General features: G+C 37.5%; 1 protein-coding gene across 4 annotated transcripts in view; it reads right to left on the bottom strand.

Moving 5' to 3' along the window:
• Positions 1–24379, bottom strand: part of RABGAP1L (RAB GTPase activating protein 1 like) — a 425164-nt gene that overhangs the window by 75013 nt on the left and 325772 nt on the right. The window lies entirely within an intron of this gene.

Genomic DNA, 24379 nt, shown 5'->3' with positions numbered 1-24379 from the left:
CACAGTTCAACTTTTACCTCATTTGTAACTCTAAATCCATAGTCAACTGTTAAAAACAAGACAACTGGGCCCAAAATGGAGGCGCTTATACTAAGCCCCACCCCCATGTCACCAAACAGAGACTTCATTAAAATTTCATCCCTTCCAGAAATGGAAATTAAACTAGTCAATCAGGAATCACCTGATCAGCACTAGTTAGGTCATCTGCCTGACAGATCTCTAAAAAAGTAAAGTGACTTTGGTAATAACCAATCTGCTTTTTTGCCTAGTATATCCTCCTTGTCCTGCTCCCTTCTGCTTATAAAAGTCCTTCATTCTGTACAGCTCCTCGAAGCTCCTTTCTAGCTGCCAGATTGGATGCTGCCCGATTCATGAATCCTTCAATAAAGCCATTAAAATCTTTAAAATTCACTTAGTTGAACTTTGTTTTTAAACACAACACATCCACTTAAACTTTACCTAATTAAACATAAGGGTTTCAAGGGCTGCTACATACCAATAATCAATTTGAACCATGCTTTGATCGTAAAACGACCAGAATGTGCCAGAAGACACGACAAAGTAATTTTGCTTCATCATGACACACCATCACACACTTCAAAACCAGTTAAAGACACGTTAAAAGATCTTGCCTGGGAAGTATTAACCCACCCGCTATATTCACCAGACCTTGCTCCTTCAGATTACCACTTGTTCTGATCAATGGCACACGCACTTTCTGAGCAGCACTTCAAAACGTACGAAGAAGTGGAAAATTGGATCTCTGAATGGTTTGCCTCAAAACAAGTAAAGTTCTATTGGGATGGTATCCACAAATTACTTGAAAGATGGGGGAAATGTGTAGCTAGCGATGGACATTACTTTGAATAAAGCACTTTCGATGTTTCTCTTGAAATTATCGTGTTTTCTTTGATTACAAAATCCGCCATTATTAACCGGAACACCTAGTAATATTTTGTTTAATATAGTAACATAATGACTAATATATACTAAAAATTCTTTTATAATGACAATAATCTTTAGTAAGCATTCACTGCCCTAGACATAAAATCTCATTTAATCATCACAAGTCAATGAGCTAGGTGCTATAATTATCCATTTTATGCACGTGGTAACTAAAGTGTGGAGGAGCTTAGTGATTTGACTCAATTCTTACAGCTAGAAATGGAACTGATAGAATTAAAAAACAGGTATGTCTGGCTCCAAAGCACATACCCCCAACCACTGATGGATGAGAAAGGAAGTAAGCAAACATATACTGAGATAAGCATGTGCCAGACACCACAGCTTCTGAAATACTGGTTTCTCCTCCACATACACACAGCTCACACAATACAATACACCAGGTCTGCCAAGGAATGCAATAAGCAGTGATGGGAGGACTGTAACAGAATGAAGACTCTAAAGACAGAAAAGTCTTCATGGAAAAGATGGATTGGGTTTAAACAGGCAAAATGAAATAATTTTTCTTTAAATTGCCAGTTTTTGCAGATGACATGATTCTTTTTTTTAAAAAAATATATACCTTTATTGATTTCAGAAAGGAAGGGAGAGGGAGAGAGAGATAGAAACATCAATGATGAGAGATTATCATTGATCAGCTGCCTCTTGCACACCCCCCACCGGGGGTTGGACCCGCAACCTGGGCATGTGCCCTTGGCTGAAATCAAATCTGGGACCCTTCAGTCCGCAGGCTGGCACTCTATCCACTGAGCCAACCCAGCTAGGGCTGAAATAATTTTTTATAGGGAAAACTAACTTAGCCTGGCCAAAGAGGTGAACTGATGTTGGGTATAGTAAGGAGGTAAGGCTTCAAAGGAAGATTTGAATCAACCTGTGGTAGGTTTCAAATATCAGGTCAGCAAATTTGGAATATACTGTCTGTAGGCCAAGGGCAGTCATTAAAGTCTACAAGGTCTAGCCAACATCTATGTCAGTAGAGGAAGGACACATGGTATAACAGTCAACACAGGGGCTCCAAGATTCAGAATAACCTGGTTTGGTACCTGACTCTGCCACATACCAGCTGTGTGACATGAGCACATTACTTAAGCTGCCTCACCCTTGGTTTTCTCATCCATAAAATGAGAAAATAAAAGCATTTTTGATATTATAAGGAACAATAAGATAATGCATATCAAAGCCCTCAGTAAGCTGCCTGGTTCTAGAAAGTGTTTGATTAATGTTAGCTGCTGTTATTATCAATATTAATGAAAATGATGTCTGCAGGGGCAGGATCATCTGCCAAACACTGAAGGGAAGATAGAGTGGCTGCCTTTAGAAATGAGATGGGATGTTCTCCGTGTGCAGGAACACAGGCCTCCATTCCCTATTGCCTGTTCAAACCATAAACATCCAGGGGGTGGAATAAAATGTATCACAACTCCAAACCTCTACCAGTGTTCTCTGAGCAATGAAATCTTCCTAGGTCTGGTTTAATTTGGGAGCAATTTGGTAATTTACATGAGGCCTTCTGTCAAAAATAATTGAGGCAGGTTAGAGGAGGTAAAAGGGTGACAATGTGGGTGTATGGTGGCGGTGAGGGGATCTCCTTTAGTTTAGCTGCCCTCTCCAGTTTCCTGACTACAATGCAAACAGTTTCATCAATGACCTCTTATTAAATTGAGCCACTGTGACAAGAACAGGGAACAAAGAGAGCATTTGTTGTACAACGATATTCATCTGTTGTAACCTGATCAACAAAACACGGTTACTCTGGGCTATCATATGAAATACATAGTCCTTCTTTATAATTGTATTATAATAAAATTTTCCACTTTTCATTTGTATCTTTGAATCAAAAGAACTATCCCACGCAATGGTTAACAATAGCAGCTTATCTGGAAGCTTAGACCTGACCAGTAAAACTAATCCGCTGCCGTTCAAAGATAGCTGAGTTTAATTAGGGGTGAAAGGGAAGGAGGACAGAAATAACACATATTTCACATCTATTGTGCTGAGTGGAGCTTTAACTACATATATATTTTGGTTTTGACAATACTATGAAGCTGGTCTTATCATCCCCATTTTACAAACCAGAAAACCAATGCCCTAAGAGTTTCAGTAACTTAAGGTCAGAGCCATGATTAAAACTGAAATGTGTGATTACAGAGGTTCTGGGTTTTTCCCCACCTACAACCGGTTCATTATAAGATGAATGAGAGAAGAGAGTAAATTGAATTTGGAAATCCTGAAATAAAAGCTTTTAAATTTTTAAAGCTGAACTCTGTATTTCTCTTATTATATTACTTTAATATTATATCCTCGTATATTGAAAATATGAACTAAAAACTCATACTGCATCTAACAGTATTATTAACAAGGCATTTGCAACAAAGAAAAAGAAAAGACTGAAGGTGAACTGCTGACAAGTGCAATACACATATTAACAGTCTGCTACAACAGAAAGTATCTTGTGGACTGAGGAGGCAGCATTCCTCGAATGATCTGTCAGGGTGGCTTCCATGATGTTTAAAAACTGACTTTTTGTTTGCTTTAAGAGCAATAGTAAATTGCTTAATTGGCTAATAGTCAAATAATAAAAAGGTTTTAATTTTTTTAACAGTGGTCCTAGTAGCAGTGGTGGCAATGGCCAGAGCATTCTAGTTTCATTCATTTCAATGCAAGTTTATTTTTTATGTTCAGTTTAAAATATCATCCCGCAAAGTGGTCATTTCAGGTTTAACAATGGTCATATAGTTTCGTCACAGAGAGTAACTCTCGAATATCATGAAGATCAGAAAAATAGCTAAAATCCTTATGCTTTAATTACTCTTCAAATTAAGCATGAACTTTTTAAAAAATATTTTTTAAATATATTTTTATTGGTTTCAGAGAGGAAGGGAGATGGAGAGAGAGATAGAAACATCAATGGTGAGAGAGAATCATTGATCGGCTGCCTCCTACATGCCCCCTACTGGGGATCGAGCCTACAACCCAGGCATGTGTCCTTGACCGGAATCTAAACCGGGGCCCTTCAGTCCCCAGGCTGACGCTCTATCCACTGAGACAAACCAACTAGGGCAAGCATGAACTTAAGAGATAATATTACTGCCTAATGGGTTTAGTTTCAGTCGCAAATTCTAATATGATGACCATCTTTAGCCTTAAGGGCATACATATTCTGCAATACATTTTTCTTATTAAAAATGTCCATTTGGGATCTAAGAAAACCTTCAAATGTTTAGGTGAAAAAAGGCCTGCTTACCAGTTAACCAAAGATACATAAAGAATGAAAGGTAGCTCTGGCCAGTGTGGCTCAGTTGTTTGAGTGATAGCCCATGCACCAAGAGGTTGCTGGTTCTATTCCCAGTCAGGTCACATGCCTGGGTTGCAGGCTCCATCCCCAGTAAGGAGTGTGCAGGGAGCAGCAAATTGATCTCATTGATGTTTCTCTCTCTCTCTCCCTTCTTCTCTCTAAAAATCAATAAAAACATATTTTTTTTAAAAAGAATGAAAAGCAAAACAAGCAGCTATCTTCAATTTCTAAAATTGCTACCTATTCATTCTTTATTGTCTTGTCTTAATGTTCCTGTATTATAATCTTCAATATAGTTAAATATAAATTTTAAATGTTCAAAACTGCTATACAACTATTGTTTTACATTCAAGTTAGCATGAATTTGTGGAGAATTGTAAGCATGCAATGTAATAAGAGATTATGATTTGCAAAACTAAAATGACCAACATTTACCTATTATTAAAATGGAAGTATAGGAACTTATTCTCTACACTTAGGCTGGTCTAATAATTAAACTGACATAAAACAGGTTAAAAGGAGAAAAACAAACTTAATTATGTACGTACAGGGGCCCCATAGATATGGGATTGAAGGGCAAGTTGGGCAGTTGATGCTTATATGCCATCCTGAGTGAAGAAATGGGGTAACAGACCAGGGAGAAGGGTAATTCACAGGATGGTAAGAAGAGCAGATGGTTTGGTAATTAGATGTTTGTCCTATCATACACATAGATCATTCAGACAAAATGTAATCTCTGGTGATAGCTGTCTTTCTGGGGCAGGCCCCTTCTCTAGATTCCTTTAGGTAGTTAAAGAAGTATTTCTTGAATCTGCTGGATCTTAATTGCTTTCAGCTCAACTTGTTCACATACCAAAGCGGTATATTTTGGGGAGGTTTGTTTGAACCCTTTCAGTGGTAAGACAAAAAGTTGAGAGTAGGGTAATGTTTATATATATTAGCAAATATGTGTAAATAATTATATAGTAAAACTGAATAAAGATACATATTAAATATTAATAAAAATTTGTGGATAATTTTAATGAATTACAATTTCTTTTGCTTCTCCTAATGGCCAAGTAGTTCTTTGATACTTCATTACTTACCCCAGGATAGAAGCATATGAAGAAAATAGGTCTGAAATTAGGTAATAATGAAGCTTTGAAAGTCATAGCAGGAAGACTGAAACCTCTGACAAGCGAGCACGCCAGGACTAAGTGACAGCACATGGCAGCGGGGCAGCACCACTTCCCACCCCAAAGCCCTTAGCTCAGATACTCCTCTCATATACTTCTGGGTCAATAACCAAAAAATTTATGTATCAACCATTTCCATTTAATCTCCAAGTATTTTCCTCTCCTAAAACTTTAATCTATTTCCTCTAAAGAAAATAGCTTTGTGGCATTAAAAACACAATATTGTAGAATTCTGTATTCATGAAATAGAAAACATTTCTTTACCCAGCTTATGTCATTGATAGGGTATTCTGTTGGAAACAAATAACTAAAGCAAATGATGAATATAGAGCAATGTTAGTACAAAGATGATGGGAGAAAAGAGACATTCGCATTAAATATACTGTGTTTTTTGTTTTGTTTTTGTTACAAACAACACATATATGAATATTATTAATGCATAAATTAGAATAAATTCAAAGTGAAACAACTCCACCCTTGTCCCCCAATCACCACACTGTTGTCCATGAGTTCTCTCTTTTTTTCTTTTAATGGTCAATAAAGAAACATATAAATTTAAAATAAGTCCGTCAAGCCTTTACTGGATATGGGCTTATTAGTTATTTTGGTGGTTGCTAAGCAACGTTCTCTTCTGTAGGCCTAAAGCACATGAAATTAGAAGGTTTTCAGAAAAAGATAAATTGAATGTAAAATTAGGGAATGGCATTTGAAAAGCAAAAAGGGGAAAGCATTAACTTGCTAATCAGGCTGTCAGAGAGGTTACAGTGGTTAAACATTTTGTTTTACACCAGCACCAAATGGGGTGGTCTTTTCATACACTAATATTGTAATAGTGATCATTATATTTGTCTCTACACTCAATAGCCTAACTATTTTGAATATTGCAAATTAAATCAGATCAGAATACTCCAATGACTGCTCCTAACACTGATCTCTATGGAGCTCTTTCTCTAATAGCTATTTTCCTCAAATCCCAAGTTTCAGGGTATGTCACAACCCTGGTTTGTATTTAATTTTTTTTTACTTAATGTAACATGGAATTAGTAAAGCCACAGCTTTATGATGCTGCTTAAACTACTATATCCCTGAAAAGTTTGTTCTTTGATACAACATTGTGGAATAATTCTTTTTACAGGCATTACTTATATCAACTCAATGAGTAAAAAGGAGTGCTATTTAATCTATTAGGTATAATTATGGAAACTCTTTTAAAAAGGTAAATAACTAAAAAGAAAATTACTGTAGAATTTCAACTGTTGTGGGGAAGAAAAGATAGGAAGTGGAATACAGTTCTATCATTGAGGATTCAGGGAAAATTCCCCACCCAACCCTGTATTTCTCCTCTTCCTCATTTTTAATATCATGTTGCTAGTTGTGCAAATGGTGTAGGGTTGCAAGTGCCAACCCCTTATTCACAGTCAGTTCCTCCCTGAGTTTTCTTAAAGTCCACAATGAGCAAAGCTTAATGCAGAGGTGAGTGAGGGTCAGCTTTAATAAACGGTCGATGAAAAGAACCTAGAAGTGCGAGGAATATCTTATCTTCACGAAGGAGAAGAAAATTCATGTGTCTGGTCTGTAACCATTCCTTGTGTTGGTTCTGCAACCAAAACACTGTGAGCTTCTTATTTTATTTTAAAACAATAGCACTAGACTTAATGATTGGTTCAATTTTTGACAGAGCAGTCATTGACTGCACTTTGAAGCATTATGTGAGAATTATTATCTATGAAAGAATCACTCAATCTTTAAACCTGCTCATGTCAGACACATAACACATAACTAAAAGTAGGAACTTCTAGTGCTTTCTCTGTTTGTTTTCCCATAATAATAACAGTGCCTCAGACCAAACTCAAGAATCCATTGTGGAAATCTAATTGTCTGAAGAGGGGTAAAACGCTAAGAACAAGCAAGCAGTTTGTAATGATATGCATGGTTAAGATGTGAGTTTTAACGGTTTTCCTTTTGTTTTCAAGACCTACCAGAATTAAACATGAGTAGACACTCATGTTTACACTCCAAATTCTAGAACTCTTATATTGAGTCACAGAGTGACAAATACAAAAGTTTCTCAACTTGGCACCAAAACTTTTGGGAAGAGTAATTGTATTGTTGTAGGGAGCTGTCCTATGTACCTTGAGACGTTTTGTACTATCACTGGCCTCTGCACACTAGATACCAGTAGTACCCATCCCCCGTGGTTGTGACAACCCCCAAATTTCTAGACCTTGCCAAATGTACCCTGGGGACAAAACTGCCCTGAGTTGCGAACCATGGATATATAGCAAATTAAAGTTATGGGGAAGTGTTTTTTTAAAATCTAGAATTGACTTGGAACCATTAGATTTTAAAAAATAATTTCTAGGTTTTCAGACCCTGTTGATGCTGCCTCAGACCCTATGAAAATTATCAATAAATGAGTCACTGATTAATATCTGTGAACTTATTTTTACTTTGACATGATCTTTGCTTCATAGATTACAACCAGAACATTTAAATATTCTTTTCATATTTTAGCTTTATTGATGTGTAACTGATAAAAATCGCATATATTTAAGGGCCCTAATGAAAGCAAGAGCCTGTCTAACCTTTGGCCTCTGTATAGGACACAGTCACCCCATCTTCCACAGAGCACAGGAAACTCCCAGCTCTAAGTCGGGTGGAAACAAGCTTTCACCAGCACCTTTTAGTCTGGAGACGGTGCAGGCTTGAATGGGGCCAATCGGAGAGGTCCACGGTTCAGACTTGCTATAGACTCCCAAAATAGAAAAGGATTGTCTCTACTACTAAACATATGACCTAAACTCAATGGTAATTTGACAGCCCACACTTAATGAAAAATCAGGCTTTCCTCAACATGTGATTTTAGGTAATTTATTCCCTTTATTAAGAATATCAGACCTCCAAGGGGGTTGGGATAGGAGAGAAGCAGAGAACACTGAAAAATCATTTTGTTAAAAAGCATTTACACTGAGTATTACAGTCAGAATTCTTAATAGGCAAGAAGTTTTATTTCAAATTCACTGGTGGAATCTATAAATATATCACTCATTTCCTGGTTGCTTAGGCCATTAAGGGTCTAATCTATTTCCTAAGCTGAAACTAGCTAATGGAAAAATATTTAGAATAGTAATCATCTAGAGAGATGGGCACTTGGCAGCTATTCACCCAAAACATATTCTTGGTCATAATTCCCTTCTGTAATTTACATGGTTTCTACAGGAATAATCTACTTTTTTACAATGAAAGGCCTTTGCTAATAAAACATGGTAAGGTTCCCCTTTCTCTATCCCTAATGTTTATGAAAAACTGAATTTACTTCCTACCTTCCCTCAAGAGGAGTCATAAGGTCCAGCATGACAAATAGACTGATAAATAAATAATCAGAAAACAATGTAAGAGTATGTCTAACTGGCTAATCCATTGGCCAAAGATTTAGATGGGGTTGTTCTGGTTTCAACATGCCCTACTAGAGATATGCACATATTCTGACATATTTTCTATCTCTCCCAAGTGTTTACCATGAGAAATCCTGTGACATCTATTATTGGATATCTAAAGGGAGAAAAGATATTTCTCAGTGTTGATTTGATGACTATTTTAATACACAGTGTGTAAATTTAATTATATGTGATTGTTAAACTAGGCAAGGAAGGGAGAGGTGATCAAGGTCTTCATCAACTCAATTTGCAAGGAGGGTGCTATTAGCAGGTGAGAATAAATAGCTGCAGGAGTAAAATCTTTGAAATGAATTAATGGTCCAAACAGAAGGAAAGGGAGAGTTATCTTACATAGAGAATAGGAAGCAAATAATCCTTCAACCCTTCTCATGCCTCAAGCATACCAAATCCCCTCACTCCCTATACAAACCTCCTAACATCCTAATCTACACAAATTGTCTCGTCACATATGACAGCAAATGTATACAGAAGAAAGATGAGAAAAGAAAGGAATGAGAACGAAATTAGGTCCTGGGTATCATCTTGAAAGAAAATTAACATCTTTTAACATGATGCTGGCTGCTGAATAGAAAAATCACAAAATATTGGTGATTTAAAATAACAGCTTATTTTTGTTCATGGGAAGTTCGGCTGGCAAGAGGGTGGGGTTGGGGGTTTCATTCAGAACTCTCACTGATGGAGATTCTATCATCTTCAACATGTGGTTTCCAAGTCAGTTTGGATGCCAATATCCAAATGGCACAAGAAGTAGAGCACATGAAAGCAATATGGGAACTTAAAAAAAACCACACACACACACACACACACACGCACGCACGCACGCACGCACACACACACACACACACAGCCAGACTAAAGGAAGAAATGCACATCACTTTTACTCTCATTCCCCTGCCAGACTGTCATATGACTACACCTGACTGCAGAGGAGCCTGGGAAATGTAGTGTAGCTGTATTAACAAGAAGAAAGGAAAATAGGTTTGGTGAATCATTAGCCAATCTCTGCAGTGTCTTTCCCAGAATATTATACCTTATCTGCAAATACACTCAAATCTTATTTCTCAAGGATGTAAATTTAAGTGGAATATTTATTCCAATAAAATTCTACTAAACATATTCCCCTCCCAATAAAAATTACTATAAAATGGATATAGCCTGCAAAAGATAATTTTTCATTACACACTGGCTTATTCAAAGATGAGCTTAACTACATAAAAATATGTTTATATCTCTTTAATTTTATTATCTTTACTTCTACCTTTAAAAGTGGCTCTCTATTTTTACGTTTTCTCAATCTATTATTTCTCATGGAAGTCAGATAATCTCTTGAAAACCCTTCAAAAGATTTGCATTGTACTTAGGATAAAATAAAAAATCTTAAACAAGGCCTGTGAGCTTCTGCAAGAATCTGGTCTCTGGCTTCTTCTCCAAACTCATTCAGCAGCACTAATTTTGCTCACTCTGTCAGTTCCCTGAAAAGTTCAACGGCCTTTCTGCCTAGGGGCCTTCCCACATAGCATTTCCTCGGTCCAGAGGGTTTTTATATTTCTCTTTTTACCATGGGAGAATGGAACTGACATATATACTCCCATTCACTCAAGCACCATGGCCAAAGCAAGCAATGAACCACTTTGGAGAGGATGAGCTTTCCCCAGTTCACCTCGTGACAGAGAAGCCCACTGGAGGCCCTGGCTATGTCTTTGTGTCCTGCATGAGGCCTGGTAAAACCCAAGATCTAGGCCATCAGGAACTGGCAAATACCCAAATAACAAACATAGTTTTAGAATTCACTTATACTTCAAGATTCAGCCTTTCACAGGATTTGTGGCTTCTAAATTTTTTCCTTACTTTCCCACTAACTCAGCCATACATTTAAAACTATTTTTAAATTATTTTATTAAAATAATTATTAAATTATTAAAATTTTAGAGGTTCTGTACCGAGGGTTTAGACTGACATCTAGTCTACTCTTTTGCCAGAAACAAGAGATCTCCTGCAGCATACTTTACCCGCCTCTTCAGCAGGCTAGCTCCTGTGAATCGTGGGCACCACCTCCACCCTCTTCCCCAATCTAAATGAGCTCCGTACTACTTTGTCTCTTGCAACACACTTCTCTTTGCCTTTGTAACCCTGATCACAACTTTGGATTATACGTTATTTCTGTGTTATCTGTCTCTTCCATTATCCTGTAAGCTCCAGGAGGACAGAAATCTTGTCTGTTGTGATTATTACTAAATAAAGTACCTGGCACAGTGCTAGGACACAGTAGCTGTACAAGAAATCTTAACAACTCATTAAGGGAAAGAATGACTAGATGAAATTTAATATAACCATAAGGAATCAGTAGTTTTAAATCCTGTAAGTGACCAATAGATATTGGCAATATTAAACAACATTTAAATATTGACTGCCTTTAAAAACTAGGCAGTATAGTATAAGGTTAATACAAAAAAAAAATAGTGAGTAGAGGAGAGGTAGACTCTGAAACTGACTGCCTGGATTCAAACTTCAGCTCCATGACTTATCAACCAAGGGGCCTTTGGAAGAAACTTAAACATGCTGTACCTGCTTTCTGATCTGTAAAATCGGGTTACTACAAGTACTTCATGATGGTGAGGTGGCAATTCAATGATAACCATCCAGGCATCCAAGGAAGTAGGGTATCATTGTGGTTGTGGTTGTTATCATTGGAAAGACAATGTTAATCAATGGTGCCATCAAACAAAAATGGCAACTTGCATAGAATCAGAAGGGAAAATATGTAGGAACAGCAAGCTGTGGAAGACGGTGTGGGTTATAGATGTGCCAGCAAGAGGCAGCAGCACACAGACACACCTGGGGAAGGCAGGGAGGAGCTGGCTCAAGGGTGTCCACTGCCAGCCTATAGACATGACAGACTTAGTGGTCAGGGGAGGAGGGGCTGCTGGAGAGAGCCTGGATGGGCCTACCTTCCTCTTCCGCAAATTCTCAGAGCATGTTGCTCACTCGATCCATCACTCTCTGAGGGAAGGACATCTTTGGATCTGATTTCAGGCTCAGTTCATTGAAACTAGTTGGGAGCATCTGCCAAGCAGCATGATTAAGTTGTGTGCCTTCTGACAGCAGCAAGTTTCTCCAGGCATTAAAGGCAGTTCGTCTAGTACAGCAGTTTTCCTGACAAATGCAGTACTCTATTCATGGACCCTATTTTTCAAAAGACAAAACACTAGATCTTTCCCATTTCCTTTGTTCCTTTTAACTAGCATTTGTCTCCAAATATTGAGAATATATTACACAACCTTCTCTCATGTGCTCATTCCCCACCCCCAGATCCTGGGTCCATCTACAATGAAGTCAATAGAGTTGGGATTTTGTGATACTACACTGAAGACAGGTCTAATTATTTTATAATGAATAATGTTTCACCCTCTTTTAGTAGATGTAAATCTAGTTATTTTTCAGTCACTCTGAGACCACATGCCCAGGGCCCTCATGAAAAATTTACATTAAGGTAAGTTTAACTATATCACCTATTATTAAGATGCTAAAGTTACATCTGCAGGGATAAAATGACTAAAGCTGAACGGCGAGATGAACTAGGTGAGGAGTGGTAAGACGAGGCTGCTTTGCCAGGCAGACAACTCCAGTGAAAGTGTGCGGAGGAAACTAGAGAAGATAAAAACCGAAGCCAGAGAGACTGGTGGCCTGAGGCGGCTTTAACAGTCCCATCCAGCAATGTTAGGGGCCTGAAACCATGACTTGTAAGGCTCTGAGAGATTCTACTATGTCAGGCAATTCTCTTGAGACTTTCCCTTATAGGGGTAATGTCTGTGATTTGACTTCTTAAACAATGGCCATCCTAAAGTTCGGTGAAATATTTTAGAATAAAAGGTTTCATGTAAATAAATGAAGTCCTTATGTTCCATATAGTATTCAAATTATGTTATTGCTTAAGATATTTTTTCTATTATCATAAAATATAGATATTCTTTTATCAATGGGCATCCTAATAAGATATAACTTATTTACTTGCACACCTCACTTCCTCTTTCAGGAAAGGAGGGGAGTTAGGGAGGTCGTGGCTTATATAAGATGTGATACAATATAAAGGCAGGACTATAAAGAAGTTAACGCAATATGACCATTTGAGAACAGGGTACATAAGGTAAATTAGAGCTTTTAATAAGCGAATATACATGCCAGAGAAAATTCCCTGACAACCAAGCAGGCTGATGGAAGTGGAGGGCAAAGTCATGAAGAAGAATACGGTCTTTTTATATAATCTCAGAGTTTAGGAAACAATGGGAGAAATTAGGCGGGCAGACAGACACAGGGCACTGTCATGTGCTAGCAGATCTTGCAGATACAGCTCTGGGTTGCCTAGTAAGATTATTTTCAGAAGAATCTGTTGACTATGATGAGAAAGGTATTGTCATGGGCAGAACTGTATGCCCCTCAAATTCGTATGTTGTAGCCCTAATTTCAAGGTCCTCAGAATATAACTATCTCGAGACAGGGCCTTTAAAGAGATAATTAAGTTAAAATGGAGTCAATAGGGTGGATCCTGATCCAATATGGCCAGTGTCCCATTAGGATAGTGGCACACAAAGGGGAGGCAGTGAGGACACAGTGAGAAGGTGGCCACCTGCAAGACAAGGAGAGAAGCCTCAGAAGAAACCAAATCCGTAGACAGTGATCTTGGACCTTTAGTCCACAAGGTTGTGAGAAAATAAATGTCTGCTGTTTAAGCTACACAGTCTGTGGTATTTTATGACAGCCTAGCAGACTATCACAGACATGAAATTGGGGGACAGACATGAGACCCAGGAAAAAAAGTACTGTCTGTTTAGGAACCAACGTAGTGAGAAGCTTCAGCATATAATAAGAGCTGTACAGCGATGCTAAGGGTGAGAGATAACAGAGAGTGATGTAGTCCCTGAAAAAGAAGGAAACACTGCATAGAAAACACTGATAAATATGCCGAATCTGTGCCAAAGTCAGGAATGTAAGCATCCCCTAGCCTAAACCATGTAACAAAACACTGAGTTTTACCACCTCTTCATGAGATTTGTACTCCAAGATTCCTAATAATAATAATAATAATAATAGCAACTACAAGAAGTATTTGAAAGATACTATGTGAACTACATATTATAGTGATTTGGATAGAAAGTAGTACAGGCAGGGAAAAGGCAAAATTCTAGACATTCTAAGTGAAAGAAATAGCTCTCTCCCACAGGTGGCAGCAATAGGAAGCCCCCAAGCCAGATGAATTGACAATGGGAAAAGATTGCCCATTTAATCATAACTTTCAACTACAGCGAGGAATATAATTTTCCACTCAGCAGTTTGTTTGCCTATATGTGGAGCTTCGGAAAATGGGACAAACAGCAGTTGGAGACGTGAATTACACGAAAAAATTTTCACTATCTTTTTCAGGTTGAAATTCTCATTTATATGTGTTTCCATCATTTCAAAAGAAAATAATTTTTCTCAGGGTGGAAGAGAGGAGGAGAGCAAAAGGCATAATAATAAAATAAGTAGGTTCTCCAGAGTATTAATGAGACTCAGTTAGTGGACAGCTATATGCTAAACAGGTCCAGAAGTTGGAGAAACAGGAATATGGAAAACTAAGTATAATGGAATTATACTCTACAGTGCTCCTGGAGTAGAGGGTCTATGGAAGTGTTTGGAATACTAACTCCCCAGAATCCGACGGCCCAGCCTTCCTAACCTAACCAATTCTAAACACTGAAGACATCTACATTTACTTTTATCACTACCTAAAAAATTAAATTATTTCCACCAAGTGGCAACAAGGGCAGAGAGAAACATCTCTATTTTCTTGTCCAAATAGAACCCCAAACACAATTTGTTAAACACATTTTAACTCTAATCTTTAATATGAATTCAAGTAGTAAAAAAAGAAAATTGAAGAACTGTGGATTTCATAAATAGTTGAGGGGAAATATTTATTACCATTGTCTCCAAACAGTGAAGATGAGTTCGAATTTTATTCTCCAACACAGATACACATGAATCATAACAACTGGATAAAAGGTAATTGGCAAAACACTGCAGAAAGGTCTGTGAAATATGAACACTCCCATTTAAGGGCACAATCATTAGTCTTACTAAGACCTTAGAAAACTGCTGAGCATGAAACTGTTGCATGGGAAATACTTAAAGTTTGAAGGGAGAGAAATTACCAGTTAGAACAACAGTCCTGAAGTGTTATTTTGCTGTTAATTCTATGTGGAAAGCTCTGACACGGTACCAATTGTGGGATGCATATACGGGCATAATGCTTTATTCCTATTATTTATTCTTTATTTTTCTAATAAAAGAGACTCCCATAAAAAATCAACTTTTATGCCTATTTATCTTACTTTTCTTTGGGGTAAAAAAATGTAATGATTTATAAGGATTAGTTCATGAGACAATAGCCAGGGCCACCCATCATTTTAAAATGTCTACACGGCTTTCTCAATAAACTGAAAGAAAATAACAGGCAGGAGTGGGTGTAATGGTAGAATAAAATCGCAGAAGTAAATAAAGGAGACCAATGCATTCCAGCTGACTCGGAACAGCTAGAGAAGCTGAGCTTTCTGATTGTGGAGGGGACCTGGGTCTGGGCATCTGGCGCTCTGGCCTGTTTTCTCCACGTGTTAGTAATGGTTTCAGAGCTTGTCCAGCATGTGACATGTTCCCCGCTCATCCCACAATGCATGACTTATGAGAGGCGAAATCAAACTGTATGAATGCCCGTTTTGGGGAAAAACAAAACCAGTGTCCCAAATCTGAGGTGCACTGAAGATCATGAATGTAAAAAAAAAAGTCTCCAAAGAAAAAAGAAGCAAATGTTTTGATATAGAAACAACCCCATTATCAATTTGTTTATTATCATGTCTCTGTAGCCTATAACATAATAAACATTTCCCCAGCAGATTATGGCACTTTAAACCAAATATTCCCAAATGTGGTTGTAAATGTAGAGCCTTTACAGGAACAGAACATGATTAAAAATGACCCTCTTCATGGTGCACAGAACGGCACACATTTTAGTTACAAGGAGTCCACAAAAGCTTTGTGTGGCCTCACTGCTAATTCTAAGTAAGCCTCCATTTGGGAGATTACATTCTTGTTTACACACAGCAACAACAACCAGAAATAAATAGCAAGCAGCATGAAGAAATTAGAGGAAAATTGCTTTTAATACAAATGTTCTTTATAGTGTTGCTCTAGTGTGAAAGTTACTTCCAACTAGTCAAGTTCAAATTCATGGATGCAAATATGTAGGTCTTAGAGGAAAAAATAGTAACTTTCAGATAAACAAATTTACCATCTCACATTAAAAACATGATTTGTGAGAGGCAATATCAAATTGTATTAATCCACTGTGGGGGATGGCACTGCTGTCCAGCACAGTATCTAGGAAACTGAGCTGGAAGCAGAGCTTAGAAATTTCGGAGGCAAATAGCTACCATGGTAACATTTTGTCACTGATGGCTACCTCTCCAGCACAAGGTAGAAGACATTTCTGGTGTGCAGAAGGAAGATGCCTGGGCAGGACTTTGTTTTAGCCACTAGGGGCCCTTCTCATTTCCCTGGCTCTCTTGCCTCTGCCATCTTTGTTTTTTCCGTCTCCAATGCATGTCAATGCATTAACCTCAGTTAACACTCCGGTGTGGGGTGAATTTCCCGCCACAATATAAGATGGCGCGGGCAATTATTTAGGTTTCCCGCGCAAAATCAGGGATTTTTATGATACCTATTACCCCAATGGGTATGAAACGGTTCGCATACGCAGGTAGGTATCTTTGTGAACGGCAAACAAACAAATATTTGGTAATACGCAGTTACAATCGGCCCGAGTTTACACGTTTCCCGCACTCCACCGCAAATCTATATGAACCGAGTTAAGACGGCTCCCGCGGAGTACGCGCAATTCACGCGAGCCGACTTAACTCGTTTCCCCCACTCCAAGTGTTAACAACAGAAAACCTTAAGCACAGGTCAGTATTATCTTCCAGTGTCACTAAATTGTCTTTAAAATGTAAGAATTTTGGAGAAAGATGCTCTTTTTCTTAGGTAAACACCATCAGGGATCTAATGTCCTCCGTCACCATTCTCCCTATTTATGGGTTCCAATATTCTTTGTACTTCTTCCCCACCTTCTTTCCTTGTGGTCTCTCAGTCCCCACCTGTCTTTACTTGCTTTTCTACAGTCAGGCTCAATGATCCATCATGTCAACCACTCTCTGGCTACTAGCCTCATCTCCTTGACCCTGTGGTGTGCTGGGTAATGAACAACCAGTTCCTGACCCAGTTCCTCAGAAGTGACTGTTAATATTCAAAAACTGTGTGAGCCAGTTAAGTCATTGGTGCCTTGAAATTGGCCACTGTAGGAGAATTCATATATGGAAATTGGCAAACGCTACCAACCAGGGATTTCCCTTTTGCTCATCCCTCTCATTCCCCCAAGATGTGGTTTATTAGGGCACCATTGCCCTGTCCCCACTGCCCTTCCTTTGCCTCAGCTCTGAGTAAAAATAACTGTCCGCTTCTCTCATGCATACATGTGGGCTGCTGAGTATTTCTAGAGAAACTCACAAGCATTGCAGATTTTTGCCACTATGAATTCATTATTTCCAACAATTCTTTTATGTTTTCCAGTTAGTTCTTCCATTCTCTACCATGTCTGTCTAAAAGCTTTTCCATGTTCTTTAAACTTTTGACTCTATATTCCTTTCATTCTAGAATCTGCTTAGTTGAACTAACAGAAACCTTCAAATGGGATATTTCAACTTTGTCTTTACCAAACTGCACATTCCCTTTATCCCCATCTATTCCTTGCTCAGTCCCTCCTGCTGTAATGGAAGAAAGGCCTATTCTTTTGAGTCTAATCCTGTACCTCCTCAGAAGCCTGTCTCTGTTATCTTCCACTTTTTTAATCGAATCTTCAACTTTTCTTTTTCTATGGGCCTTTCCTTCCTATTTGAAGATGGAGTGCTCTGGTCCTTAGATATCAGCCCTCATCATTCTCTAAGCGAGAATTGGCCTACTCCTAGTTTCTTAAACATCCCTCCCGTCCTCTCACCTCACAGGGTTTACATATACTGTTCCTTCCGTCGGGAATGCTTTGTAATCTCAGTTTAGGAAGTGTTCCCTAAGTCACTGAGTCAAAGACAGGTCCCTTTGCTCTTTGCTCTCATGTATTCTTATATCTCTTTTGAGCATTTATCTCACTTTGTAATTGTACATTTATTAAGGTGATTATCTAATTGCCATTTTCTGCACAACAGTATAAACTCCATGAGTTCAGAGAGCATATCTGCTTTTGTTCAATCTTGTATTCCCTGGGTTTAGCACAGTGCCTGGCATATATTAAGTGCTCAATGAAGAAATTGATTCATTGAGCTTTTTTTAAGTTTTAAAGACTCATCCTTCTTATCCTCCAAAAATCCATCTCAAGCTCATGTGTACTTATCTTGCCTCTTGTACTCTATTTTGCTGGCTGTCTCTACCATCCCCCATGTTCTTCCCATAAGAACCTTCTTAGAAGAGTTGTTCCATTCTCCTTTTTCCATTTACTCACCCTCCACATAGTCCTTGAATCACTGGCTTTTATAATTCATCATCCACTGAAACCGTTCTCAATAAGGCCATTAAGGACATCTTTATCATTAACTATTGCACAATGACCACTTTCCACTCCTCGGTACCTTATATGACCTCTAAGCACTTTCCAATATCTTCCTAAGTGAAAGCAGATACAATTCCCGTTAGTGTTCACAGTTCACACTCTTCTGGGTTTCTTCCTGCCTTCTCACTCTTACTGGCTTCTACTCTTCAGCTCTTCTTTTATGTGTTAATGCACCTACCCCCAACCCTTCTCTGGGTTCCTCTATGAGAATTCATCCATGGTTTCAATACTGATGACATATAAATGTCTACTTTTAGCTCAGGTCTCACTTCAATATCCACCTGCCTACATGATATTTCTAAGCACTTGGATATGAATTTGTGGAAAGACACCACAAACTTAACAAGTCTAACACAACTTATCTTTCATCCTTGTAATTTGTTCTCCTTTGTTTATTCCCTTTTGCGGTGTGATTACTATACCAAGTTGACTAAGAATCCTGAATGTCATCAATGTCTGTTGATTTTCTCTGTGGAATATCTCTGGAATCTGCCTACATTTCTCCAGCCCATAACAAATGCTCTGGTCATTTTTCACCTGGATTACTGTAATTGTCCCTGAATTGGTCTGTCACCAATACAGAATCTTATCACTTTCAATCCATTCTCCACAAAGCAGCCAGAATGTCCTTACTCAAACAAAAATCTGATTACTTCTGTCTCCTACTTAAAACCTCTCAAGGCTTCCCACTGCCCCAAGATAAAATCCAAATTGCTTACCATGGCCTACCTGGCTCTGCCCAACTGTCTGGTTGCTGCTTACTTCTCTAGTCTTCTATTTACTCCCCTCATTCCCTATTCTCCAGTCATGACCTCTAGCTTACTTAGATCTTGGACCGCTCCATCTGTTCTTACCTCTGGGCCTCTGCATATTCTTTGCAGGGAATATCCTACCCCTTGCCTCTTCACACAATGTAAGTCCTGCCAATCCTTGAGGTTTCACCTTAACTCTTACTTCCTCTGAGAAGTCCCCTTGCACACAACAGGCACTCAATAAATTACCTTTCTTTCCTAATTCCTGTGTTTTAGTTTAATGTCAGATTTTATAGTTTTGATTTTACTTAAGCTATTTTATTAATAAAACACAAACAAAATAGGCTGATTTATATTTTTAGATATTCTTTTATAAAGACCTACCAACAGAATATTTTGAGTGACGTGATGAATCTTGCTACTAAAGAAGCCCATCATAAACATGGCATTTGCAAAATTATTCTAAATAAAAAACAACTTAAAAAAGACTTGCTTCCCAGTCTTACATGTCCATAGACCTAAGGTGTATGCAGATATTTTATTCTTCTAATTCCACTTTTTATTTTTATCAGAATAATGCCAGCTAAATGAATTCCATTATAATTAAAAGATTCAAATTTTTAATATTTTATCATTTACATACATAGCACTTACTTGAACCATAAGAAGGCATAAAATATTGAATTAAATTATATACAATGTCTAATACCTGATGGTTTTTTACCAAGAAGAAAAATTTAATCAACTCAACCTACTATAATATAAATAATATTGAATAAAATATATAGAAAAAACAATCAGATCAAGAATAATTATAAAGATCAATAAAGAAATTTAAAAAATAAATAAAATAAAAATCAATGGAAAAATATCCTCCGGTAAGGATTTTAAAAATAAATAAATAAAGTAAAAGTTTTTTTTTTAAAAGAAAAAGTAATTATAAAGGTTATGTGTATATGTACTTGAATATATATATATATGTATATATATATATCCCATTTATGGACTCTTATGCTCTATAGAAATATAATTTGCTTATTAATAAATTTCAGTTTGTCCTACAATAGAGGCTGATTTTTTTTAGTCACTAAGTTCCCTTTAAGAATCCAATGAAAGCTATATATTGTCTTGCCAGAGGAAAAAATGTTCATATGCTTATATAAAGAAATACAAATTTGTACTGATTCAGAGTTCATGAAGCCAAGATCCAAGTTTAAGAAGCTAAGCAACTGCAAAAGTTTGTTTGTTTGTTTTTTGTGCTTCCTCCTATTAGGAAGTTGTCCAACCTCCTTTATTGAACTTGTCTCTTTTCTCTCATATTTTATGTCTTTTTGTTCTATGTTCTGGATAATTTTTTTAACTTTGTTTTGCAAACCTTCTGTTGGGTTTCTTTTACAAATTTTTTGGATATTTTGTTGTTGTTGTTGTTAATCCTCACCCGAGGACATTTTTCCATTGCTCTTTTTTAGAGAGAGTAGATGAGAGGAAAAGACAGAAACATCAATGTGAGAGAAATGTATCAATTGGTTGCCTTCTGCATACACCCCAGCCACGGCCCGGGCTGGAGAGGAGCCGGCAACCACGGTACGTGCCCTTGACTGGAATCGAACCTGGGACCCTTTGGTCTGAAGCCAATGTTCTATCCACTGAGCCAAACCGGCTAGGGCCAGAGTTTTTAACTATAGGGTAATAATTGAATAATGATATTAAACAAAAGCTGACTCCCTGGTAAAGGGCAGGATATTCATATATTAAGTATTAAGTAACCAAATGACTTTTTCAAAAAGGCTGATGGGTCAACATATTTCTGATTTTAGCCTAGCTGAAACCATAGGAGCTGAGGAAGATAGAATAATTTGAAATCATGTTAGTTAAATTAGAAAAATAAACACCAAAAGATATTCCTGATATTTATCTAATCCACCCTGGTTCAATAATACATCCTGTTGGTACACTCAGAAATAAGCCACATACAGAACTAATTAGTTGATTTTTATCTGCAACTGTTACATATATTTTAAAACTAGTCCATTCACTGAAATCACTGATCACCTAGATCCTTAAAGTTAGAGGAAGTGATTAATTTTGTTGGGAAATTTAATGAGAACACTAAGAAAATATAACTGTATACAAATACTAACTTTGAAAAGAATTAGAATACAGAAAAGAATTTGTATTACTTTGACAAGATGTTATCTTTAATCTTATACAGGCTGTAGATAAGAAATTGTGTGTTCAACATTTTTGCCTGTCCCATGCCTGCCGTCACCTGTGTCTGTGAACGCTTTGTCTAACACGTTTCCTAAAATTTCCAGTAGCCAGCATGCACTGCTACAATGAGGGCCTGGTGACCCACATCCTTAGCACACTCCCATTTCCATTATTCAGTGTGGACACTCCTCACCTTCCACACACTCTCACAGGCTGCATGGGATCGGAATGGGGCAGGGGGAGGAGGTGCAAACAGTGGGATAGGCCTTAGATTTTTTTCCAAAACTGCAAGTCATTGTGAAACTGACTTAGTAGGTTGTGACTAGCTTTTTGTTTTGGAAATTTTTCTTGGAGAGAGGGGAGAAGTTTAAAATGAAATAGAATACAACACAGTGAAAGAGAAAACATCGGAGTACATCATATATTGTAAAGGTAAGCCTCTCTTCAGGTATATGTGTGTGTATATATGTATGTAATGGATAAGTCATGGTGATAAGAGTTAATAATATTGTATCGCATATTTGAAAGTAGCTAGGATAGTGGATCTTGAAAGATTTTACCACAAGAAAAGAAATGGTAATTATGTATGGTGACAGATTTTAACTGGACTTATTGTGATCATCATTCTACAATATATAAAAATATTGAATCATTATGTTGTACACATGAAACTAATGTTTTGTCAATTATACCTTAATTTTTTTTAAATGGTGTCAAAGAAAATCACTCTCCTTAGATAATGCAAAACAAAACAAAACAAAATAATATTATTACTTTAAAAATAGATAATTTATATCTATCCATTCATGGGCAAATAAACCACTCTGGTTGTACCTAACCCTTTCATTCCAAGAATGGTCCATTCAGATCACATTTTGGACTTGTTTTCTAACACTCTGTGTTTCTGCGTCTCTCAGATCTCATGTTTCTGGCTTAACAATAGCTAGTTACCTCCATCTTCTGAGGAACTTCATACAACACAGTGGGTAAGTCTTTTCCTGTGAGTTTCATATTTTTGGATGGATTTTCACTCCCAATGATTTTCCAATGCTATGAGATTTCCCTTGAAAACATTTAACTTTCCACCTTACTTGTACCTCTTAACTCTCTACTCTTTTATTCTTAGAAATGGATGTTTTATTTTAATAGATTCCTACAGCATTGCCCCAGTTTCTAATACTTTTCTCTGACAGCTCTGGAATAATCAGCTGGCTGAAGAATACACATCAAACTTACCACCCACAAAAATCAATCAAAGCCACTATGTCCACTGGAATGCAAAGCATATGTATATATATATATATATATATAATCATTTACTTTAAGTATTGATTTGTACATTTTAACATTTAGAATTTACTTTAAGTTAAAATTCAGTAAAAAAGTGTTATAGTGGGTTTGGTGCTCAAGTGCAATCCATGTCAAACTACATTTTAAGTAATGAGTTTACCAAGTCGATGGCAACTCTATCTTCTAATTGCTCAGTCCAAAATCAGTGGAATCCTCTTGACTCTTCTCCTCCTCTGACACCCATGTTTAATATATCATGAATAATTGGTTCTCTTTAAAAATATACCCAGGTTCCAACCACCTCCATCTCTACCCTGTCTCCATCCCCACTGTAATCACCCTTGTTCAAGCTACCATAATTTCTCAGCAGTATCACGGCAAAACTCGGTCTGAGCTTCCTATTTCTATTCCTACCTTCCTATAGTCTATTCTCAACACAGTGGACATTGTGATCCTCTAAAACCTCAGACAAAGCATATCACTCTGCCACTCAAACCTCTGCCAGAGCTTCCCACTTCACTCAAAGTAAAGCCTACGTCCTCACAATGGTCAACATTTCCTGGCTCCCTTGGAGCTCTCTAACTTCCTCTCCTACCACTCTCATTTTCATTCACTTCACTCCAGCTACACTGGCCTTTTTGCTGTTCCTCACACCCACCAGGCATGAGCTAACCTCAGGGCCTTTGAACTAACTACTGGAATGGTCCTTCCCTAGACATCTCCATGACTAACCCACCTCCTTCACCTTCTCAGTGAGGTCTACTCTAACTAAAACAACAGTAATTTTCTCCTTCTTCCCTGATCCCACCTTGCTTATTTCCCCCTACTTTTTATTTCTTCATAGCTATTTAGCAGTTTCTAACATATTAAATATATTCTTTATTTATTATGTTGTTCACTCTCTATTTCCTTATGTAAGAATTTTAGGTCCATAAGACCTGGGATCTTTGCCTGTTTGTTCAGAAAAGAAATGTATATTAATATCATGGTTAGGTAAGAAAATTCCCTAGTACAGTCCCAAGGTACAAGAGTTAAAATCAGTAAATTGGTGCCAAATTAAAAAACAAAGTGATCTCTCACCTTGATACTAAAACTTTCTAGATAGATTTCTATTTCAAATTATTTTAAATAATGTGTTTCGTTTTGTCAGACATATGATAAGGATCAATCTATCCAAGTATTTGGCAAGTGTGGGATGCGAATGGACAGATGAAGACTCGAAGCTTTCCAAGTCCCTTAGAGAAAGGAAAGCACTGCCTAAGCAGGCTTTTCTTGCTTTGTCCTAAATAATCTTAAAACAGATGGTAAAAGCTAAATACTAGGTCTTCTGCCATGGAAACCACTATCACAGCAGCCCATTCTAGAGTCTTACCTATAAAATAAATGTTTGTCTCCCTGTTGTTACCATCTGAACCTGCCAATTTTCACTCTAAATCCTACTAGAAGGTATGCTACTATATACTTATCAGCCTGACAAAAAGGTCTGGGAGAGACTAGTTCACACACATATCACTTTAAACATAGTCAAAATCCAGCAACATACACCAGGA

This window comes from Myotis yumanensis, unplaced genomic scaffold (assembly GCF_028538775.1).
Source record: "Myotis yumanensis isolate MYYU_CA2020_CCGP unplaced genomic scaffold, mMyoYum1.0.hap1 SCAF_17, whole genome shotgun sequence".
Taxonomy (NCBI): Eukaryota; Metazoa; Chordata; class Mammalia; order Chiroptera; family Vespertilionidae; genus Myotis; species Myotis yumanensis.
This window is presented reverse-complemented; position numbering and strand designations above follow the sequence as displayed.